Source organism: Rhipicephalus microplus, chromosome 8 (assembly GCF_043290135.1).
Source record: "Rhipicephalus microplus isolate Deutch F79 chromosome 8, USDA_Rmic, whole genome shotgun sequence".
NCBI lineage: Eukaryota > Metazoa > Arthropoda > Arachnida > Ixodida > Ixodidae > Rhipicephalus > Rhipicephalus microplus.
The window spans coordinates 46,472,590-46,480,505 of NC_134707.1; positions in this window are offsets into that span (position 1 = coordinate 46,472,590).

Here is a 7,916-nt window from a genome sequence, read left to right on the forward strand (position 1 = left end):
CTTGACTGTTCGCCTAAATACCGGAGCCCTATGCTTTTGCCCTTTATAGTTATCTCTAACTCTCGCTTACACGTTTGTTTTAGCATTTTGTCAACACGGTGGCCTAGTCGTCTTTAAGATGACTTTGAAAAAGAATTCCTACTTGTTTGTGGCAATACACTGCAAAAATGCGGCTGCAAGCATAGGTAGGGAAATGTTGAACTCAATGTATCAAGATAGAGAAAACAAGCTGAGCAGTTACAGAGGCCTTTATCATTAGGAATAACACTGCCGTTCATCAGCCAAGAGTCACTAACAAATCACGCAGAGCTTACACTGACATATCTTTACAGGCCCACTTAAGATAAGCCTTTCTTACTGCTTTTGGGTGTGGGTAGTCCTTGTTCCCCCTTTTCTTGATTGATTGATTTGTGGGGTTTAATGTCCCAAAACCACCATACGATTATGAGAGACTCCATATTGGAGGGCTCCGGAGATACAAGATACTACCGTACCTGCAACAATTGAATTATGTGCGTTCCTTGCCAACTGTGTCTCAAGATACTTCGGTACAATCACACTCTTTGTGTTATAGACCCACATAGCACAGCAGTAAACGCCTGTGCGCAAAATGGCTTGCTTGAATTTTTTTTTCACTTGAGCACTCATTACGTGTTAATGAAATGTTCGTTATTACCTCATAACGTTTTTTTCGTCTTGGTCCAAATACATAAACCTAGTTTCAAAAATGAAAAAAAAAAAAAACTGATCGAGTTTTGTTGTGCTGCATGACAGGACAGCTCTGCAAAGGTTTAGAGGACCGCTGTTCTTGCTTTTCACTTCTGTAATTACTGGCACGTGCTTCTCGGATCGCTGGCCAGCTAGCGGTTTGCAACCTAACCACACGAGCTTCAATAAAAAAAAAAACCTTCGCACGATGGCGCAAATACTACTATGTGTAGTTTACCTTGTCATGGTGTAGTTTTGTCGTGTGTAGTTTCACCTTGAGTCATGGGCGTACAGCAGACACAATGCTGACAGCGACATTTGTTTCACGCATTGTGTATAAATGCGATAAATTTTTCTGCATCAAGAAAACTCAGAAACGCCTCACAGCTATTGTGATGTCGAGGTGACTAGGAAGAAAGCAGCAGTCACTCATGTGGAAAGCTAATTCGTGCCCAGAAAACTTACTCAAAGTACAAGTGAAGTGCTTTGTACTTTATAGCGACCACGTTTTCAGTGTTGGGTGATTAGATGATTGTTAAAACACGTCTTGTTTTACAACTATAGAGTACACGTGCATGCTGCGCGTAACTTTACTAGTAATCGTTGCATTTTTTACATCCCAAAACAATGATTTGGTCATAAAGGATGCCAAAGAGGGGGCTCCGGAAAAGATTACTGTCTGGTCCTTTAACGAGCAGTCAAATCTGTAGGTACGCCCGTGGTCAAAATAGGTCGGGACGTGTGAGTGGCGCCTCCAATGAGATAAAAGTAGGCAAAACGTCATCGCCGCACTGTCTGACGTCGAGTGTCTGGTGACGAAATATCGTCGTGCTCGTGCGCGCCTTTTAACACTTGTAGCCATAACTAACGCTCCTGCAGCAGCCTGATAACATGCGGCGTTTTGCTGCAAGGGTTCATTTCATTGTTCGATCCACCACGCGCTATGTTCGACGGGCACACGTTGACGGTTAAGGTTAGACCAGTCGCTTCGCCCTTATCGCCAGATAACGCGTAGCTGCCGAACCTTCTGATGCTTGTAAGCTAAAAGATATATTTCGGCTCAAAAATACTCTTTCCCGGTTCCGTCACTCGTGTTTCAGTGCCACATGACGCGTTTGCCCAGACACAAAAAGAAAACACCCACAAAAGGAATCGAATCCTGTATATGCAGCAACTTTTTGTTACTGATGCAAGATATGTTAATCATATTCATTATAGGGTAAAGTGAGCAGCGTACGATTCATGTCAATCGTGCACCTGTCGGACTGAGCGCGTCACCGATTCAACACGTCAAGCTCCCCTTACTGCAAAACGCTAGGCGCAGTCAGTTTTTACACTGTGAACAAAAAGAATCACAGGGCTACGAGTTTTATTACCCGCACCCGCTCAGTGATGATGCGATACTAGGCGCTCAATGTCTAACTGTACGCCGATTAAATTGGAGGAACGCTAATTGTGGGTTTCTGTCTGTAATTGTCCATAAGAGCCCATTGGGACGTGCTATTAGAGAACAATGGTCCAGCATTGCATGCCTTGCGGCTCCAAGGTTTCTCTCCTGCGCAACGCCGCGATGAGCACCAGCGTCGACGTCACAGCCCGTGTAAGCGTAGCGCCCACTGCTTCACATTCACACCTGGATCGTTTTAGGAGGACATGATGATTTGTTTTTGTGCGCCTGTGTGACGCAGGTATCACGAATTCACAATTATGCCTTAAATTTTTACTTACTGTAAGTACTTATTGCAAGATAAACCTGGCGTTGTAAGTTAAACCTACTTCAAACTTGGCAAAATGTTCAATTTAACTTCTCATAACACCTTCTATCAACATACGGAAAAAAAATTGGGTGGTATGCCACTACCACAAAACCTTCATTTGCGACCCCATGTCGATAAGTTAGGTATGCATTGCATGTTAAAGTTCAAGTTAAATAGCTAGTCACATCAAGGTTTGGTTGGACATAACGGAGCTATTCATTGTACTTCATTGTCATTACCATCACCAGCACCCGCGCAGTGGCAGTCTATAGTGGCTGTCATGCTTGACTGCTGACCCGGTTCTTTCTAGATCGAAACGTGACTGTGGCAGTCGCATTTTGAAAAAAGGCGGTATGCGTGCAGTTAGACATCACTGTGCTATAAAAAAAGACCAGATAGTCCAACTTTTTGGAGCACTCAACTGTAGCGTCTCTCATATTGATATCGCAGTTCTGAGACGTAAAAACTTGCTCGATCGAAAGTTGACTCTCGTTGCACTTGCGTGACGAACTTTTTCGTCCATAAATGTGATAGAACGCGTTATAATACGCCACGCGCCAATGTATTTCAAACATTTGGGATTACGCGACCACCACTTCAAGGCACGAAATGAAGAGAGCCGGTGTCCGAAGATATAAGCCACATCAGCTGATATGCAACGACAACGTTGTGTGTTAGTTACCCGGCCAAGACAGTCCACTCTTTTCCAGGAGAGTATGCTGGTGCAGTGCGTTTCAGCCGCAAAATACGTAGTCTATCATTCACTTCGTCGCATTACTATAAACACTGTATTCTAGGTCGCGGTTATAACACATAGGATCTAAGACCCCGAGAAATGTAAATATTTAGCTTTTATACTCACAACATATCAGTCATTGAACTTCATTCACAAACCAAACTGATCATTCCTTGCTTCCAAGAATACGGTAGTTCACAAATAATCCAGTCGGTACGTTGGACATTGAAGACAATTGCACAACTGACACTTTCCGGGGTATAGTTGTCCGGAATCACGCCATTCACGCCCACATGCGCTCTTCAAAGACACCTGTACGCATTATTCAGTCATCCCTTGTACATATAAGCATGCACCAAGCGCGCTGCATTGGACAATGATATGTTTTCGTTTTTCAAGGTAATTTGTGTTGTACGCGTACGATAATGATTACAAGATGCGAATAATATACCACCAAATAAGAACATAATAAAAAAAACACACTGAAAACTGCTTTTTGCGGGGGCGTAGAGAATCAGGTTGCTTTTGTCTGTGCCGAAAGGTCAAATCTCTGCACGTGACGTCGAAAGCGCGTTGACCTTCGCAAGTTGACTTCTTCGAAGAGCAGCTTCTTTTTCGCAGTTGGGCCACGCTTCATGCGGAGCTCTTGCGGAGGTGCCTTGGGCGTATTGTCCAATACTGCGTAAGTTGAAATCTTTCGACTGAGTGGTGTTGTAAATAGGCAGGCGGTCCGTTGAACGGTGTCGCCGAAACGGTTCTTCCCTTCGCTGCAGTTCTGTTATGCACTTGATTAACGACTCCTGAAATATATGACTAATGAATTGCTATCAATGTACCTCTGCTTTATAGCTTTGAGATATCTCTGCAAACTAGGTATATGCATATCAAAGAAGGAATATAAGTGCTAAACCACTCTGCACATTCACAAAAGAGCTTCCCTTGCGCAGCATTTTACCAAAAATTTTCCGCATCAAAGACGCAAGCGTAGATTGAACAAACAGAAAACTAAGAAAAAGAAACACTACACAGCCAAGCAATGGAGCAAGGTACCCGTTTGGGAGAATTTCTAGTGTTTCATCATCGTAGACGTTCTGTGCGTAACCATCAAGAAGATAACCAGAATGTTTGGATAAAATTAGCCCATTCGATTGTCTATTACCTTAACACTGCCGTTTGTGACTTCCCTCTGCCGTTATTGACTCTTTTTTTTTGCCCTATACACAGCAAGAGATGCCTGCAGCTGTTAAATACGGGCCGTACAAGGGTAGCTTGCATTAGCGACTACTGTGAGATACAAGTGAAGTTGAATAAATTAACAACGAACTCAAACTTAGTTGAGCCCGCGTTAGCTCAGGAGCCCTTTAAAAAGTAGACGTTGCTAAAAGAGCACCAGAATGTCGGGAAACTATGACTAGTTGAGTTATAATTTGGGATATAGAAACGCGCAGGCAGTCAGCTTTGCTCGTCTGACGCACACATGTGTCTATCGCGAATAAGCTGGCATTCTGCAATGCTAGTTCGTCTTCTATATACAGCGATGTCGAACAAGCTTGATAACAGGTTGGTTGTAGTTCTGAAAAATGTAATTACGGTGACGCCATGTGGAAGTACAGCTGCTACTCTTGAGCCATGATACTATACATATGTTATATAGTATAACCAGTACACATGACACGTTACAAGAATATTATAGACGGCAGTTTCGCGGCAACAGAGAAACATTTTGTTGAGACTAACTTGACCAGTGCGGCTTTGTTTGACTTTAAAGTTTCTTCACCTTAGGTGGATGAGCCGTACGCATCACAGTGAGGTTAAGCGATTTTTCACCGAAAGAGCTCTGAAAAGGTCGTGAACAGGAGCCTTGTATTCATATGGTTGAAACCCACAAGGTGTCATGAAAACACCGTTGCTTTTCGGCGTTCCCCTGTGACGTTTGTTGACATTTTTCGGATAATTACGGTGGCGTTGCGTATGAATAAGGAATGCACTAGTAAACCACTGTTTATTTCAGATAAAGAATATCTATAGTAATGTGTCCTCCTAATCAACAATAATAATATTAGTAGTAACATTACTATTCGCCAGGCCTAATGTGAATCAGACATATTGCTGGTATTTTATGGAACAAATATTATTGCGCTAGTGAACATCGTGTTCTCATTTATGACAACTTATCACCTGTTTTTGAAGCCTTAACTGATTTGTGAAGTGTCTGTGAAGTAGACGAGGATGAGCAGAAAAGCAGCTGGTGCCAGTAGACAAAAGTTGGGTAGCAGCCACATTAAATTTACGTAGACTGTATGCTTGAAGACTAGCGGTCCCAAGGCTGTTATAAGGCGGAGCAGAGCGCTGGCCGCCGCCGCTACAGGACCCGAGGGCCTCACAGATAGGAGTCTTGCCTACAAAATGAACATGAACATCGAGAAGTATGTACTCGTGATGGCAGTGAGTTTTGAAGTCCGGTTTGTTTCGGGAAAAATAGTTGAAAGAAATCTTCAGGGAGTCTTTCTGACTTGGAAACATCATTTCAATGAGGACCATCGCAATCATAACGCTTTGCATGGTGAAATAATTAACAATAAACACACATGCAATAATATGTTTTCCTAAAGACTAAGCAAAAGTTGTTTCTGCTTATTTTTTTGTAGTTCAAGAGACAAAAAGAGGCCATCATATCAATGTCAAGTGAAACAAGCTTGGTATTGCGATTTCACAATCGTTTTCCCAAATAAACCACTATTTCCATTACTCTTTAATGAATGGCCAGCGCTTCCACTACTTTTTTGTTTTGAAGTATTGTGGAAACACTCGTTTCTGAAAGCGCCCATCTTAGTTTAGGGAGTGGGCGTGGTGCGACGCCACGTAAAGGGTACGACTACTAGCGCCACGCGTGAGTTCTTAGTCCGTTCACCGGAGGATGCGATAGACACGTGAGTGATACCACTGCCGCCTGACAGTGCCTGTACGGAACGGCTTAAAGTCAGCGCATGCAGCAGCATCGCTGCGATGCGTCTCTTATGAAAGCCCGCCTAGGGACACGAACGGAAAAGAGACATATGAACACGCCGAGTCTGTCACGGAGAGCCAGAGTGATAGTCGACAAAGTCGTTATGAGTGACCGCAGATGCTACTACACGGATGATTCGAACACGCTAACGCCGCACGAATGACACAAAAATAAAGATGTCTTCTGACATTCGTTGTTACGGAACACCTAAATGGTACTTTTCCCCATGAACGAAAACGACGCCCGAAGGCTAGCCTCGTGGGAAGAGTGCGAAAGGACTATAAGAGGGGGTGGTGAACATCTGGATGGAAAGTACGTAATGGAACTGAAAAAAATAAAAAAAAAGTATTCGCTGGAATGGCACAGAAACTTTTGTTACCGTTGTTACAGATTCCTCATTTGCCTGAAGGCCTGTAACTACGCACAATAGTTGACTACGCGTCACGTTTTAAGCATGTACTACAGTGGCGTCCACATTTAGGGTGAAGACGGTTCAGAATAGCAGTGCTCTGCCGAGCGCCATTGGATCTGACGTAGCCGCACATTGAATCTAAGCTGCGCAGGTGCTACGATGCGCGACCAGGGTGGCTGCATTGGTGCTCTGTGAAGCGCGGCCGCGCTGAGACTTTTTCACCCCAACAGTGGACGGCACTGCACAGCGAACATGCTATATGATTTAGCACATGTGCGATTTTTTAGGCAATAGACGTTCGTGGCTGAAGGCGTTGAGCAAAAAAAAAAAAAAAACGTTTTTCAGCGCTTTGCTGGCAAGTGTTGCGCTTTCATAGCGGTAGAAATCATTCAGCATCTTGCCGTATGTCTTACCAGGCAAGTGACTTCCAAGATCGCGACGGAGATGGCCGTGAGGAGATTCTGTGAACTCAAGCTGTGCAGATGCGGACTTGAGGCTGTAAGAAGCAGAGCTGTCAGCATGACCGGTCACCTGCTGAGCGTCAGTGTTGTGACGCGAGCGGCTGCGATGACCAACGCGTAGCCAAGAAGAAGCGCTTTCCATGCCGACTGTGTGCGAAAAAGAAAGGTGTACGTCATTAGGAAGTCGTATTGCATGTATGATGCAAGTCTGATGTCTGATGCAAGTCTGATGTCATCAAGCGGAAATTATCTTAGTTGTCACGAAGACATTGCCTGCCATATTCCGAGTAAGAGGCTGTAGTTGTTCATAACAAAGTGACACTCGGGAGCAAAGCATTTTCGGTCATTGAATTTGCTGAGTACGACTCAGCATAGGAATATACGGGGATTCAGAAGACGTGTATCAAATGTCACGCATTGCGGTGCCACTATGATTAGCGCACTTGGTTCAGACACTGTCCGCAAGTTGGCCAAAAAATTTAAGTAGACGACCAAAACTATCCACCCTGCTTTTTTTTTTTGATACAATGATGGGTGCTCGGTGGGTGTTTGCGAACAACGCTCTAATGAAAACAAAGCGTATGAGGGTGGCAGCATCGGTAAAACTCTCTACACTATAGAACCTGCCTTTCTTTTCTTTTCTAATTTCTCTGCTCTACACTAAAGTTATGTGCAGGTCACTCCTTTAAGATAGTGCTTTTTTTACTCACACTGAATGTAGCAACACGCAGCCTAAAACGTCTTTTATGTTTTATAGAAATGTTGAAGTACGCACTAAAATAGAATTAAGTAACCTGTGATTACCGGCTTCAAGTTAACTTGACAAGCGTGCACT